General features: G+C 34.3%; 1 protein-coding gene across 1 annotated transcript in view; it reads left to right on the forward strand.

Moving 5' to 3' along the window:
• The first annotated feature begins 9,985 nt into the window (after window positions 1-9,985).
• Window positions 9,986-17,525, forward strand: part of LOC143249791 (synaptic vesicle glycoprotein 2C-like) — a 91,193-nt gene continuing 83,653 nt past the window's right edge. Inside the window, 2 exon segments of the mRNA XM_076500219.1 lie at window positions 9,986-10,252; window positions 15,473-15,589. The gene's annotated coding sequence lies outside the window, so the exon portion shown is untranslated.

A 17,525-nucleotide genomic window follows, 5' to 3' on the forward strand; every position in this document is an offset into this window, starting at 1 on the left:
AAGTGTTAAACACTATTTAACTTTAATGGTTTCAGATAATTATAGATTAATTCTAATTTTATTGTTTGTTTGTTTTTTGGAATTTCGCACAAAGCTACTCGAGGGCTATCTGTGCTAGCCGTCCCTAATTTAGCATTGTAAGACTAGAGGGAAGGCAGCTAGTCATCACCACCCACCGCCAACTCTTGGGCTACTCTTTTACCAACGAATAGTGGGATTGAACGTCACATTATAACGCCCCCACGGCTGGGAGGGCGAGCATGTTTGGCGCGACTCGGGCGCGAACCCGCGATCCTCAGATTACGAAGCGCACGCCTTAACGCGCTAGGCCATGCCAGGCCCTCTAATTTTATTACTCCGAGATATTACGTACTTAATAAAATACATAAAATTAATAACTGACCAATTGTATCAAATATGGGTAAATAATCGTTTGAAATAGCCAAGCATATAGCTTAGACACATTCTTTCTTTGGGTTTGAGTTACTTAGAATTAAACACAAAGCTACACAATGGGCTATCTGTGCTCTGCCCACCATGGGTATCGAAACCCCGATTTTAGCGGTGTGAGTCCGTAGACGTATAGTTGTGCCATTGAGGGGCCTTTCTTTTGGAAGTAAAAAAGAAATTGTACAGAAAGTACAAAATATAAAGTTAAACAAGGAAGATTCGTTAATATCGTTTAATATAATGTCGTTGTTTACAAAGGTGGAAGTACAAGATGCAATTTAGTAGTTTGAAAATAAGTTGTTAGAACAAAATTCTGGCAGTTGAAACTATATAATCCATTTTATTTTCAAGTTAGCAATAATATTCATAAACAAAATGAATGATTATCAATGGGAGCCTCACTTTCATCTACGTGACGTATATGGATGCATTTGAAACAAACGCTATAAATGGTGCAAACTACAAGCCTGATATTTGGATAAGGTATGCAGATGACGCGTTCTTGATGTGAAGATGTGGTAGTAAAGCATTAACAGTTTTTGTGCTATTTGAATAGCCTATAGCCATCTATGCAATTTACATATGAAACTAATAAAAGGAATAGCTCGCCGTTTCTAGATATATTGGTAAAAACAAGCTTACAAGGTAATTTAGAAACATTTCTTAATCGCAAATCATTTTCTGTTCCTGTGATTTCACATCAGGAATCATGCCATATTAGATCACAAAAATATTTGCGTTTTACACTTATGTTCACAGAATTTTGAAGACATATATTAAAAATAATAGGTAAAAAATTGAATTTTTACCAGTGAAATATATAATAGTTGAAAAAGGACTTAACCCAAATTTGTAGATAGAACAGTTAAGTAGTTCACTATTGGATCAAAGTATTACTTTAGAACTAATTTACGATAAAATTAAAAAGTAATGTTTAATTCTGTAATACGTTCCAAGTTAAAGAACAACAAATATTTCTGCTTATATTCAAACCATCATATAATACAAGGGAAATTTTAGGTAAGACTAAACATATCGTAAAGTTGACAGAAAAAGATAGAATTTGTAAAATTGGACTTCAGTGTGAAGTAATTTATACTGGACAGCCAAAACATAATTTAGTATCGTTTAAGAGGCACGTAAGAAATGAAAACAAATCTTCCATAGCAGAGCATGAACAAAAAACACAACATAAAGTATCATGGGGAAAACATACTGTAATATCGGTTGAACCAAAATATATTACAGCCTATAATATTCGTCAGTCTTTTTAAATAATAAAGTATCAAACAGACTGTGAACTATTAATAGAAATGAAGGTTCGGCGAATATCTGTGTAAGAATGTGGTGTGACTGCCTCAAAGAATTATGTAAGATTTATAAACTTTTGTCTGAATTTCGCACAAAGCTACTCGAGGGCTATCTGTGCTAACCTTCCCTAATTTAGCAGTGTAAGAAGGCAGCTAGTCATCACCAGCCACCACAAACTCTTGGGCTACTCTTTTACCAACGAATAGTAGGATTGAACGTAACATTATAACGCCCCACGGCTGAAAGGGTGAGAATGTTTGGCGCGATGGGGATGGGAACTCGCAACCCTCAGATTACGAGTCGCACGCCTTAACACGCTTGGCCATGCCGGGCCTTAATTATAAACTTACACAAAGGTCACATGGTCTCAATAAAAAGGTAAAAATATGACACTGTTATGTTTTGCAATTCATTCCTGACGATGGCTTTGTAACGTCGAAACATATATAGTGAACTTTTCGAAGGCCGAAAATTAGCCTTAATTAAAAACGATTTTAATTGTGTACACATCTTAATAATGTGTGTTATTTATTAGTTTACTAATTAGTTATTCAGAAAATTTTCAAATAACATGACATTTTTAACTTTCCCATCTACACGTTAATGTCTTTGGATATTATTATGGGTTTCATATGTCGGTGAAGATTGGTTACAAATATATTTGTCATACGTTAGTAGTAGGCCTAATATATTTTTAAATACAACATTCTTAATCTAGACCTCTAGAGATTTTCAAGAATTAGAAGGATGTATAACGCAGCCGTCCTGAAGAGCTTTGGATTGAGAAAAACACGGCTTCGGCAATAAATATTACAAATATAGTATGGTTAGAATAATATTAACATACATTCCTATCATTGTTGAAAATCCCAAACGGACCAAATTAAGAATTTAGTGATCATAAATGTATTAGGCCTAATACTAACGTCTTACGACAAATACAATTCTTTGAAAATTGTTGAAAGAACAGCAAATCGCTTTAATGTATTGACCACCATTAGTTTTACTTCCCGTGAGTATAAATGTTTACTATACAGTTAATATGTATAACAGTTTCATATATGACACAACATTATGACATTAATTAAGTTATAGTCACTATTTTAAGTCCCTTTTCTGTCTTGTTACGATTGACATTTCGCGAATTTTATAGCATTTACTTTTCAGTTCTTATAGAAGATTATTTATTTCATATTGTCCTTTCCATTTATTTTGTTTAGTGAGAGAGGTGAGTTAAAATCGGATTAGTCTCATTCGGAAGGCCCGGGATGGGCAAGTGTGTTAAGGCGTGCGACTCGTAATCCGTGGGTCGCAGGTTCGAATCCTGGTCGCACCAAACATACTCGCCCTTTCAGCTGTGGGGGCGTTACAATGTGACAGTTAATCCCACTGTTCGTTGGGAAAAGAGTAGCCCAAGAGTTGGCGGTGAGTGTGATGACTAGCTGCCTTCCCTCTAGTCTTACAATGCTAAATTAGGGACGGCTTACACAGGTAGCCCTCGAGTAGCTTTGTGCGAAATTCAAAAAACAAACAATAGTCTCGATAGCTTTCATAAATTAATTTGGTAAAGCAGAAATATTATTTCGTTTCGGAACATTTCATTGTATGTTTAAAACAATATTGTTTTTAATCACATTTAACGTTATTGGATTTTAATTAAAGTATCAATATTCTATTGAATAATATATTAAATAATCTATTTATTATGCGATAAGTATTCAGGCATTAATTTTTTATAATTTTCTGTCTTTTAGCAGTACTAGTGGCACTTTTCCTGCCGTTTGATTCCACATTAGATAAACATGTGTAGTAGCGATTCATTTCGGATATTATGGTCCGCTAAAATACACTTTCGAAGGCGTTTGAGGAGTTTCAATAAGTCAACTTTTTAAAGGAAGTATTAGGAAAGGTTATGGATAGAAATGTTTTATAAAAAAACTGAAAAGACGTTAAATTTATGAACGTACTTGAAGCCATCAGTTAGTGTTTTTGTGTTCTATAAGTGAGGTATATTCTATTATATTTTGTTTTTACTTTCAATAATAATATTGATTAGAATATTAAATTAATTTGTCTAGTTTTTTTCTCCATTTCCTTTTATTATAGAAATTGTTATACGTTTTTACATTATTAGTTAAGTATATAGATACAATACTAACCTAACTCTTCTAAGCTTAACCTAACTAAGAAGTTAACATTAACTGAAGAAAGATAAACGCATTAAGTAATATATTTTGACCAACTTTATCAATTCTTAAAATCAAGTATATGGTAATTGCATGGTCCAGTAGGTAGAATTCATGGCTTGCGACCTTTTGTCATATAAACACGCTTCGTACTCTTCAATATAAGAGTGATGGTCAAATCCTACTATTTGACAATAGTAATCCGAAAACTGTAGCCCAAGAGATGGCGTAATCTATCATAGTGGTTCCAAAATAATTTCTTTAAGCAGCACTATCGGAATGAAAATGTGCTTGTGCTACAATGAATTTTTTGATAAAAATTACCTTCAAAAACGAAAAATTAACTCCTAGCAGTGTTTCATTCATAACATAGAACACAACAACATTATAATATGATCATGAGACATCTAGAAAGTATAAAATAATGCAACTACACAACAACAGATTAATTCTATAAATATACATATTTAATGAGTGTGAGCTTGTTTTCATGCTGTAATCTCATTTATATTAGGTCTAATTTGAGACAAACAAACTCTCATCTCTTCATCAACACAAATAAGCCTTTCTCTTTTCTGGTCCTTGATATTTGTCAGAGCTGAAAATCCCTGTTCACAACAATATGTCGTGGAGAACTGTAGAAGAATGGATAATGCTCTTGAAGAGATGCGTGGATATCGTCTCTGATTGTATATCCAAAAATAGTCCAGTGACATATTCCCGTGTTTCATTTTCAAGGTGCGATAACTCGAAATGCATGTCATTTCCCCCTCCTTGTCTAATGCCAGATTTGAACAGTTGATGGCCCGGCACGGCCAAGCGTGTTAGGGCGACTAGCTGCCTTCCCTCTAGTCTTACACTGCAAAATTAGGGACGGCTAGCACAGATAGCCCTCGAGTAGCTTTGTGCGAAATTCAAAAAACAAACAAAACAAACAAACAATTGGATTTCACAAAAGGATCTCTAACCCAGTCGAATGTTTCTGTAGACAACGATGAGAAGTACTGATCAATCTTTTCTAGCAGTGTTTCAAGAGGTTCCAGTATGAGGCCATACAATTCAAAACTTTTTACTAGTGGGAACATTATGTTGTATCGCTTTTCTGAGCCAGAGCTGAAGCTTTTTTTTTTAATGCAGTTAGTTTGTCTGTAGTCGTGAAAATATTGTCATCACAACCTTGCATACTGGCGTTGAGCACATTCAACTGGGAAAAGATATCGGCTAAACATGCCAGCTTTGTACACCAGTCATTTTCATCCAGAAGGTGGTACAATGGATTTCCTTATTTTTCCAAAAATGCTTTTAACTCATTCTTTAGTTCCAATACCCGATTTAAAACTTTTTCGCGAGACAGCCAGCGAACCTCAGTGTGCAGAATTAGGCGTTGGTGTTCTGATTTATATTTTGAAAAACACGCTTCTCAATATTAGCTGACATATCAACTACTCTTCTGCGGATTGAATTATTAGACAAAGGAATTTTCATAATTTCTCGCTCAGCATCATCGCCAAACAAAGTTTTCACAATTAAGCAGCTGGCAGGCAGAATCAATTTTTCAGCTATTGTATGTGGTTTCGTCTGTTGAGCAATCATTTTGGCCACTTGGTAAGATACAATCTCCATCTTATATGAGACTGACATTCGTTTTCAAAATATGATTGTTGGAATTTCTGCTGTTCCAAAAGTCTTTCAAAATATTAAACATCCTTGTTTGCTACATTTCTATATTTTGACAACAGATGTCTTTTCATCTTGTTTGGGACCATATTAGCATTGAAACTCAAACACAGAGGCTGAGATGCTTTTTTATCTCCAGTCCATGTGAAACCGAGACTCAGATAGCTATCCTTATCTTGTCGACAACTTTTAGTTTTTGGAGGTTTGCTTGGGCCTGCTATTGGTGTCGAATTCGACGAGACTTCTTCAGCACTGTGTTCAACCTGCTGGCTCGATTTTGAAGACGACGATTCTGGATCACAACGTGGACTCGGATCGTCCTCGTCCTCATTTAATGCTCTTGCTCTCACTTTGGAAAAATATCTATCCATGATCTACAAATAAAAAATTCATATTCATTTTTGGCACATGCATTTTAAAAAAATGTCTCTAAATCTTTGATTGTCGTTGAATCTTCCCGCCACCACTGCCATCCTCTCGCACCGCACCGTTTGGGAACCAATGGTTTATCACTTCAAACATAGAGAAGTCTATACACAGTTTCCTATTATGTAGCTTTACAAGAAACTTCTAAAACAAATTAGACCAAAATTTTCACCCAACAACATTTTTGTTTAACTGTGTAGCAATGTTTGCTACAGGTTTATTTGTACAATTGTTATTTTGATAAAAGAAATCAAAGTATGAATTACTTGGTACACAACATATAGGATACAGAAATCTTCACAAGTCTGTGTGGCATTGGGATAAAGAAATTACATAGAAGGTCCCTTTACTTATCTAGAACAGATGCAGTTGATGTACCGGATCATATGATTATTTTTTACTGTATCAAAAATTTCTTATGTGACGTCATAATAGTTTCGAGGCCCGGCATGGCCAAGCGTGTTAAGGCGTGCGACTCGTAATCTGAGGGTCGCGGGTTCGCATCTCCGTGGCGCCAAACATGCTCCCCCTTTCAGCCGTGGGGGAGTTATAAGTGACGGTCAATCCCACTATTCGTTGGTAAAAGAGTAGCCCAAGAGTTGGCAGTGGGTGGTGATGACTAGCTGCCTTCCCTCTAGTCTTACACTGCTAAATTAGGGACGGCTAGCGCAGATAGCCCTCGAGTAGCTTTGTGCGAAATTCAAAAAACAAACAAACAATAGTCTCGATGGTTTTCATAAATTAATTTGGTAAAGCAGAAATATTGTTTCGTTTCGAGAATAGGATATTAAACTTTAAATTAAAATATTAAAGTGTTAAACATTTTATAAAGGCATCTGGCATACTTTACAAAATATGTTTACTTAACTATAAGGTTATTGTTACCCCGGAATAAAGAGTGTTGATAAGATGAAAATTGCAAGTTTGGTTTACTTACTCTTACCATCCAAAAACCTTGACCTTTTATTATGCGGTATGTCTTTTCTTCCGAAGATCATATTTTATAATGATATTTACTAAAATGCAATATAAAATTTGAAAACTGTAATTTGAGCTGGGGTTATTCGTTTCTAAATCTAGTTTGTAAAATACTTTCCCATTTTAGGCTCAATGCATGCAAAACCTAGTCAAAACAAAAAAGTAATCAAAACATGGAAAGGTAAAATACATAAAATAATTAATCTGATACATTTTCAGTAATTAATATTTTTAAAGATGCACTTTACAGGTCCAATATTTTAACAACGTAATGATGTATATTATAATATGGTTTTCCTTTATTTACTGGAACCAAACAATCAAGGCTGTTACTCTGTGTTACAAACAGGATAGAAATTGTGATTGTGATTTTCTTATAGCAAAGCCACATGGGGCTATCTGCTCAACCCACCGAGGGGAATCGAACCGCTGATTTTAGCGTTGTAAATCCGGAGACATACCGCTGTACTAGAGGGGGGCTAGAAATTGATACTTACGCTAGATTTACATTACCGAAAATACGTAGCATGACATTTAAACAAATTTATAATTATATCATAGGGAAAGTTCTATTTATTGTTAATTCAAATGCTGTTTGATAGAAAATTATGTTTTTAAAAACATTCACCAGTATGTGACGTGTATTTGTGACATTCATAAGAAGAATTAACTTTTTGACAATTTCGACTGAAAAAAACCAAATATTACGGCAAGAAAATGACAAACTTCTCTTCTCATATTTCGCTTAGTATATGCCAATACAAGTAAAATGATGTTTGGTAGAATATGGCACGGCCAGGTGGGTTAAGGCGTGCGACTAGTAATCTGAGGGTCGCGGGTTCGCATCCCTGACGCACCAAACATGCTCGCCTTTTCAGTCGTGGGGGCATTATAATGTGAGGGTCAATTTCACTATTCATTGATGAAAGAGTATCCCAAGAGCTGGCGGTGGGTTGTGATGACCAGCTGCCTTCCCTCTAGTCTGCTAGATTATGGACGGTTAGCGCAGATAGCTCTCGAGTAGCTTTGCGCGAAATTCAAAAAACAAACAAACTGATAGAATAAAATATAAAATGACAAAACCACTTTATCTGTATACATGATAACTTATTTTTACAAGGTTAAAAAAAACACAGCATGTTTCGGTAGACGACATGATGCATCATCCGTCATTTCATTTTTAATCTTATTGAAAGTATGCACAAGGGCTGTCAGTCTAACGATGCAAACTGTGTTAATTGTTGTTATTTCTAGAGATTTTTATCTCAATTTAAGTCATTTATTTACAGTTGTTATAACAATGGTTCTAAGTATTTTGTGGTCTTGAACAAACTGATAGGCTATTTTTGGCATCACGCTTTGATGAACTGTAATGGAATAAATAACAGAAATATTTGGTATGAAACTATATTGCACGTATTTATTAACAGTAAAACAAAGCTATACTTTACAAAATTTTCTCCACTGGGACAGCGGTAAGCTTTTGGATTTACAACGCTAAAATCAGGGGTTTGATTCCTATCGGTTGACACAGCAGATAGCCCGTTGTGGCTTTGCTATAAGAAAAACAACAACACACAAATACTTTACAAAATCGGGGCTTGGTTCGTTTAACACTCCTACGAAAAGTGGGGCCTAATAGGCCCCAGAGCAACTTGAAAGGTTATTAATATTAGGCTAATAATTTTGTATTTAAATGAAATTGCCATTTCATTAATGAAATGAAATCAAATAGTGCATAATTTATTCGTATTTTTGTCAGCAATGTAATGATTTTAATGATGTGCCTTTTCCTATCTCAATAGCTAATTTTCTCAGAAGTAACTTTGCGTTGAAAAGTGATAGACGGCGTTTCATTTAATGAAATGAAATAAAATGAAATGGCAATTTCATTTAAATACAAATTTATTAGCCTAATATTAATAACCTTTCAAGTTGCTCTGGGGCCTATTAGACCCCACTTTTCGTAGGAGTGTTAAAAACTGTAAATGTCTATTTCCAAAATAACATGAAACTTTCCGGAAATATTTCAAGGATTGGGGTTCAAGTAAGTAAAATAATTAACTATATTATATCTAATAATAGTCAGCTGAAAATAAGTATTAAACAATATAATATTTTCTTTAATGAAGTAGAAGAATATGAAATATCATTTTTGTTTGTTATTAACCACAAAGTCACACAAAGGGTCATCTATGATCTGTCCACCACTGGTATCGAAACTCGATTTCTCGCGGTATAAGGTCCCAGGCATGTCACTGGGTGGCTAAATTATCATGTTAGGAGTTTTATTTTTCACGTCAAATGTTCAGTCTTTTTTTTTACAAATATTTCTGATCAACGTGTATAAACTGCTTCGACAAGAAACAAACAAACATGTCATGTATATAAAATCGTATGTTTACATTCTTGTACGTATTGATCAAGAAAAACGCAAATAAAATGCGTTTGTTTGGGGTAAATTAAACGGAAATTAGTGCATTTAGTCTACATCAATAAAATGGTTGAAATATAAGTTAAATAGTGCATAATTTATTCGTATTTTTGTCAGCAATGTAATGATTTTAATGATGTGCCTTTTCCCATCTCAATAGCTAATTTTCTCAGAAGTAACTTTGCGTTGAAAAGTGATAGACGGCGTTACAAGTTAGTTCTTTTTTTTTTTTTATTGTGTTTGATCTAGAAATTCCTACTTCTGCCAAATTTTCTGAAACATTTTAGCAAATTTTAATGAAAATTGTTTAAAATACACGCATACAAAAAGTATTAAGCAAAGTTATCGAAGTCTCTGTGTTACTTTCAATAGTACATGCGTGCGTGACTTATTTCCCTGAGTTCACGTACCACCAGTTCGATCAATCGTCTGTTCATCTTGCTGTGCATTATGGGAAAAAGCGCCAAAGGAAACTCTTGCTTACATCTCAACGAAGAAACAAGTGGGACTTTGATACGTGAGTACATGTGAAACGTTAATGAGTTTCTTACTTTGTACAGTACTAGTGTTTTGTTTTACGAAAGATTATAATGCCTTATGATTCACTATTTTTCTAATTTTCGGTAAATTGAGAAATGTAAGTGATAGTTGACTGGTTGACCTCGATGTCTGGACGCAGTTGCCTAACTTAAGAAGTCTGCCGCGAGGATGAAATCGATTCGGCAGTTGTAAAGCCCTAACCATTCTGATCTTTCAAGCTTGGTTAAAGCAAAAATTCTACGCACAGTAGGTATAGCAATCTAATATTTTGTTGGTAACTGTTTTTCGGCTAGCTTGAAATTTAAGTTTAATGAATACATAGAGACAATGAATACATTCGTATGGTTCATGGTTATGAAATGTAGAGTTAATAAGAACTAAACGCATACTGTACATATGTATATATATAGTTTATTGCTTTATGCGAAAGCCGTATGCTGGGAAGCTGGTTTAAGTGCAGCTAAATGTAGAACTAAACTTATAATATTAAGTATTAAATAAAAATAAAGATGGCCGAGTACCGTTTTAACTAAACTTTTTTTTTTTTTTTTTTACGTGTAAGAATGAGTAGTGGGTTCTTGCCCAATCTTTATAAACGCAGAGAAAGGTAAACTTCACAGTATATGTTATATGTGATAATGACTACCATACTGATGAAATATCTTTACTTATATTTCTTAATATTAATTCTGTATTTAAATTTTAAAAGAATGCACTAATTATAGTTAGAAACAGGGCATATGTAGTACTGAACGCTGTTTATTATTAGACGACAGCTGCATATATAGCAAATTGTGGCTATAGAGGTGGTAATAGTTGCACTGATTATTAACAACAGTTAAGTAGTAACTGTAGCACGGAACACTAACAGTTATAGAGACAACAGTTGTTATACTGAACATAAATTGTACTTAAGTGGTTGCTTTGCACTGAGCACTACTTACAGTTAGAGATGGTAACTGTAGCTCTAACTAGTAAAGATACTTTAGTCGGCACCTATAGCACCGAATTTTTATAACAGTTATAGAAGTTGTTGTACTGAAGAAAGTTTAAGTACTTTGAACTTCGATATTAGAAAAATGTTTTCCGTTGTTATGGGATATTTGTGTTCAAAATTGGAAACATGTTGATGGTTTACAGAATGAGACTTTTCTATATACATATTTTAATCGTTGAAAATAACAAACTGTTACGTTTGATAATTACAACGTGCTGTGATCTTATATAATGTTGTCTAAGCAACAGCTAGCAATGGCTGTCCGATAACATTATCTATATGTTACCAACAGCTAATTATATACATATGCATGATCTGTGTGTAGATATATATGTCTACCAATGTAGATAAATTTTACAAGTATCAGTTGTTTATTTTTTTATTTAATTTTGATCTACTACAAGAGGGGCTACTAATTTACCAATGAATTGATGGAAACATCATAATTCCCCCACGGCTGAAAAGGCGAGTATATTTGATGTGACGTGGATTCGATCCAGCGACCCTCGGATTGCCTGTCGAACACCCTAACCACCTGGCCATGCCAGGCAACGCAAAAAAACGAGCTCCCATATTTGTGTCCTTAGTTGCGTTATAAGGGTGATAATGAAATTCCACTATCCATTCAGACAACAGAAGCCCAAAAGTTGGCAGTGGGTGGCGACGACTAGCTCCCTTCCCTCCAGTTTTACACTCCAAAATAGGGATTGTTAGCGCGTATAGTCCTCGTGTAGCTCTGCGCGAAATAAAAAAACAACAAAGAAACAGACGTTTTATGCGGCACCGGAAGCGAATCATGAATTCTAGAATTCCATATACTATGCTTATCCCATAACAAACTGTAATTACATTATTATTGGTGTATATTTAGCACGAGTCTACGTATAATTTCTCTTATGTCATTCTTAATGTTAGAAAAAAAAACAAAAGGTATGTTTTTGAACAAACATCAATTTCAAGTTCATTTCGAAATTTTAAGAATTACACCCAAAAGTGCTTTGAATAGTTACAGTGTAACAGGGCGGTGGCCTAAACGAAAATCACGCGCGTATTCGTCAGTTTTGTTTTCAACTGTAAAATCAAAAGCCTTGAATATTTGTTTTTTATCATTTAGTCTGGTTGTTTTCATTGATTGTTTGGAATAAAGGACAAAGTTACACAATGGGCTATCTGTGTTTTGCCCACCATGGGTATCGAAACCCGGTTTTTAGCGGTGTGAGTTTGCAAGACATATCGCTGTGCCACTGGGAGGCTTTACGTTTTGTCTCGTGGAGGCAACAGTTCCAAAAACGTTTGTTCTTTTGTATACGATGAATTCATGGACTAAAATGCAATGAACATTTCTAAAACGGTGTATTTTTTTGCATAAAACTGTTAAAATCAAAATGATAAAAATAATTATTTTCTCAAGTTTTGAAGAGACAAAAAATCGTCATATGTATTAGAATTTTATTTTATTTTTCTTACTTTCAGTTTGATAACCTGTGACGTTACGCGTTTATCAAGGGGTTAAGGCGTAAACCGAAATATAGGGGATAAATAATGAAACTTTTTTTTTTTTTTCTGAAGTGTTTTGTCGTTTTTATGTAATACTCTTCATATATGTTTCTCTGAAATGGTTTATTCTTTATTTGGAGTAAACATGTTTACACTAAATACGGCCCGGCATGGCCAAGCGTGTTGAAGCGTGCGACTCGTAATCTGAGGGTCGCGGGTTCGCATCCCCGTCACGCCAAACATGCTTGCCCTTTCAGCTGTGGGAGCGTTATAATGTGACGGTCAATCCCACTATTCGTTGGTAAAAGAGTTGGCGGTGGGTGGTGATGACTAGCTGCCTTCCCTCTTGTCTTACACTGCTAAATTAGGGACGGCTAGCACAGATAGCCCTCGAGTAGCTTTGTGCGAAATTCAAACAAACAGTAAAAACACTCGTTGTACTTTAGAGTCAGTTAAGTTTGTTTTAACACTGTTGATGATGAAATATATGTCATCTAAAGTAAATACATTAGTTAACTGGTCACAGCATTGCTGCTTAATATTAATATTTTGTTTATTATAAGTTACTGACCAAAAGGCCTTTAATTTAATATTAGAACTTGTACGAAATCGAATTTTTACACGCCTCTGGAATTTAAGGAAAACAATTTGTAGTAATTTGAATTTTATGACAAATTTTAGCCTTGGTGTTTTAATGATTCGATAGTTTTCACCATATAAGCTGTATATTTATTTGTAGCTGAATAATGAAACTGTAACTATTATATTAACGAGAACAGATTTGTCTCCCTTATTTTGATAAGAGAAACCTTAAAATCACTACACTTTTTTTTTTCTTTTTTAACAGCGATATGCTTCCTTTGTCCTGCATTCCAAAACATCATTAAAGTTAGTGTGTTATAATAATTCTGTTAACGTAGAAAGTTAACAGTTAATTTGTGGTTACGTTGGGGCGGTTGTATATCAACCGACTCCCCGCTGTTACAGCGGTAAGTCTACGGATTTATAACGCTAAAATCAGGGTTCGATTCCACTCGGTGGGCTCAGCAAATAGCCCGATGTGGCTTTGCTATAAGAAAACACACAAACACACGCATATCAACCCTTGTTATAAGTGTAGCCTATATGATCATTAAAATCTAATTAGTAATTACTTTTATGATAGATGCTAATTTCATTTCACTTTTTGGTTGCCAATATAATAAATTAGAATAATGTTAAAATAATAAACTATACTTGAGAAAAAGAAAGATAAAACAACCTAACTTATAACACAGTCCACCTCGTGAGGAAGTCATCAAATTTCAGGTATTTGTCAAAATGTTTAAATGGCTAGTTGATTGAATTTCTAAGTTTGGTAGATCACAGTCCAATGAATAATACATCAGACTTTCATCTACAAACTTACTTTTATGTCCTGGCTATTACCGCCACAAAAATTGTCTTTAAAACCTCTCCCCAGTATCGCAGCGGTATATTTGAAGACTTACAATGCTAGAAATCGAGTTTCGCTACCCATGGTGGTAGGGCACAGATAGATAGCCCATTGTGTTGCTTTGTGTTTAATTGAAAACAAATACATTCTTAGGATTTCAATGAGGGCAGTACCATATTAGTAACCGTAACGTAGGACAAAAACTAGTTAATATTTGATTAAGGCGATTGTATAGGCTGTTAACCATGACAAGGATGAAACCCCCACCGCCACATAAGGGGATTATAACACTAAAAATCGGTGAGTACAGCATAAATAAGTTGTTATGCAACTTTGTGCTTAATAATAAACAACGAAAAATATATTAATTTTTATTCATTGTCTATAAAAATTATTCGATCTTTCAACTTTCGATGTTATGGCGCATCATGAAGACATGATATTAGATTAAAGTAAGACGTAAACCTTAATTTGACACCATTCTGATAAACATTGTTGTATGACCATTAATAAATCATTAGATTCAATCATACAGCTGTCATGTTCGTAGCACAATGCTCTTGTGAAAAGGTTGCAAATAACAACAAACATACAAAACACGAGAGAGTTACAGCCATTTGTTGTTTTTTTTTAATGTTTTTAGGGAATGATATTTATTTCATTACTTCATTTCTTTTGAACTGTTGATGTAAATCTTTGTTTTTAGTTTTACAAGAAAGGCATTAAATATTTTTTGTGTACTTTTGGTACTGGTTAGGTCTGCTCAGAATTTTGCTTACTAAACATTTTACTCATCCTGAATGTATATTTTAAATTTATTCGACCATTAGGTAAGGGTTTTTCAAAAAATGAAAATAAACCTTCGTTACCATGTAAACTTGATTTACAACCACTTAAATAACAAACGCAGCCCGGCATGGCCAGTTGGTTAAGGTACTTGACTCGTATTCCGAGGGTAACGGGTTCATATCCCCGTCACACCAAACATGCTCGCCCTTTCAGCCGTGTGGGCGTTATAATGTTACAGTCAATCTTACTATTCGTTGGTGAAAGAGTATCCCAAGAAATGGCGGTGGGTAGTGATGACTAGCTGGATTCACTCTAGTCTTACACTGCTAAATTAGGGACGGCTAGCGCAGATAGCCCTCGTGTAGCTTTGCGCGAAATTCAAAAACAAACAAACAAACAAACAAAACCATACAAATGTATCTTGTCAGATAAAACCGGAAGTAAACTTAGCAGGTTGTACGGTTGATATTCTGTATACGAACGAGTTCTCGAATTGCTTGTTTTACGTGATAACAGATTCATTAGATTACGTAACTTATAAAAGTGGTAGTGGCGTTACTGTTAAATATACTAAGATGGATTGAGGTGTAGAAACAAGAACAACAGCAATCTGAACTCCTAATCATGAAGAGTCAAACACTAATCATATATATATATCTATGAATACCATAATTCAATGAACAAAATGTTAAAAAAAATTATTAAACAAAGAAACGAAAAACAGCTTTTGAAATGTGTTTGTTCTATTTCAGAACCACATTCGACTATCTGCTGTGCCCATCGCGCGAAATCGAAACTCGGGTTTTGGTGTTGTAGGTCCTCACTGTTGCTCCACATGGGGAACCTTGAAATGTGAAACCAGTAATTAAGTGAGCATTTTTGCAGGTCCTTTATGTTTTTGTTTTGTTTTATTAAGTTGTAAGTAAGTCTGTTTATTGCTGGTATTGAAGAGATTTACCGTTGCACGTTTTATTTTAATACCTAATTGTGTTTCAGTTTGATGCACACGATGAAAATTATTGGATGTGTATTGCACAAGTCCCACCCCTTCTCTAAATTCGTAAAAGATTCTTGAGAGTAAGAATCAACAATATCTGTTTTACATAAATGTTAGCGTGTTTGAACTTTGTTGAACGTTAACAAATTTGTCTTAACTATATAAACCAACGTATCAACCGAAGAATATTATTGTTAATCAGCAACACTCAGCATGCTATGGGTCTCGGAAGCTATAATTGTGATTAATGCCTTATAATCCTAAAACTACAGTACTGAACCAGGAACATTTATAAATTACGAACACTACCAACCGTTCCACTTTACTGAATTACTTCTGATGTTATTATTTCTACGAGGAGATTGAATATATTCACCGGGAAAAGTCAGCTTGTTAAGGTGTGAGGCGAAACAGGAATAGAGGTAGCTAGCGTTCTTGTCAAGTGGAGTATATCCATGTATCAACATTAAAGTAATTTGCTCGTTGTGAGCCTGGAACGTCAATAAAATATTAAGTTCCATACCGAGTTATGAGCCTAAGCTTTGTTTGTACGTTTGTAAAATTCTTGTATATAAGTCATCATTTGTAATAATTGTTAGTAATAACCCTTATTATAAATTGTACTTCTGTTTCTATATTAAAATATATTTGTGTTAAGACAAAAAAATTGTATGAATCTTGTTGGGAAGTGTCATAAATATTATACATATCGAAATTCAAATAACCTGCTAAATTAAAATTAAGACTTCCGGCTATTTCAATTCATGATACGTAATATAAGTAATGTAATAAATCTGAGGATTCTCCTAAATAAATTTTGATACATAACAGTATATCTTCAACATCCTGATTTACAAATATACGAGTAAGTATAACATTGTGAATTTTTTTCCTGCTCACTAACTTTATTAGAATTCAACTATACATCTATTATATCATGAGTTGTTAACCTAAGCAAATAATATATGTTTTTTAAGCGTTTTCTTTCGTAAATTGGGAATATTGTGTACTTGTGGTAATAATTCACAAGCTATGGTAACGCGAGTAAGTATTCTATTCCACGATATCACACCTGTAGTTACAAAACGTGCTTATATTACTTGGAAGCAACCTATTACTTATAGTAATAATAAATGTTTGTACAAGATTTACGTAAAAATTAAAACCCTTGCAGCCGTGTAGTCCTAAACGAAAAGCATCTGGGTTAGAGGATTTTTAATGGAAGATTCTGAAGGAGACGCCCCAACAAACGACAGTTTTTTTTTTTTTTCAAGTGTTTGAAATATTGCAGGAGGTTAAGTTTTCGTGACCTATTCATATTTCGTTCGCTTATGTAAAGCTAAAACAATTGTTTTTTTAATTTTATCAATAATTCTTGTGAAATAAGAAAAAATATCAAGACACGTTTAACTTTTTTTTTATTTTGTCTTAGGTTTGTTTGTTTGTTTGGGAATTTCGCACAAAGCCTAGGGCCTGGCTGGACTATGCAATTACATGATCAAATGTGACGAATAGTGGGATTGATCACATTGAAGCATGTTTAGCGCGACTGGCGGATTATGACGCTTACGCGCTAGGGTAGGACATTATTTAAGCCTACCCTGGCTGGACTATGCAATTACATGACAAATGTGAAATATTGAAGCTTGGCTATGAAGCGGTAGGCCTAGGCTGGTGCGCGAAAACGAATTGTTTTCATGAAAAGGAGTCAATATGATCATCTATTTCACTTAATTGTTATTTTTTTCTTGTTTAATATGAAATAATAGGAATGAATATATACGCATACAGGCGAAAATACCCATTCC

Source organism: Tachypleus tridentatus, chromosome 4 (assembly GCF_004210375.1).
Source record: "Tachypleus tridentatus isolate NWPU-2018 chromosome 4, ASM421037v1, whole genome shotgun sequence".
Taxonomy (NCBI): domain Eukaryota; kingdom Metazoa; phylum Arthropoda; class Merostomata; order Xiphosura; family Limulidae; genus Tachypleus; species Tachypleus tridentatus.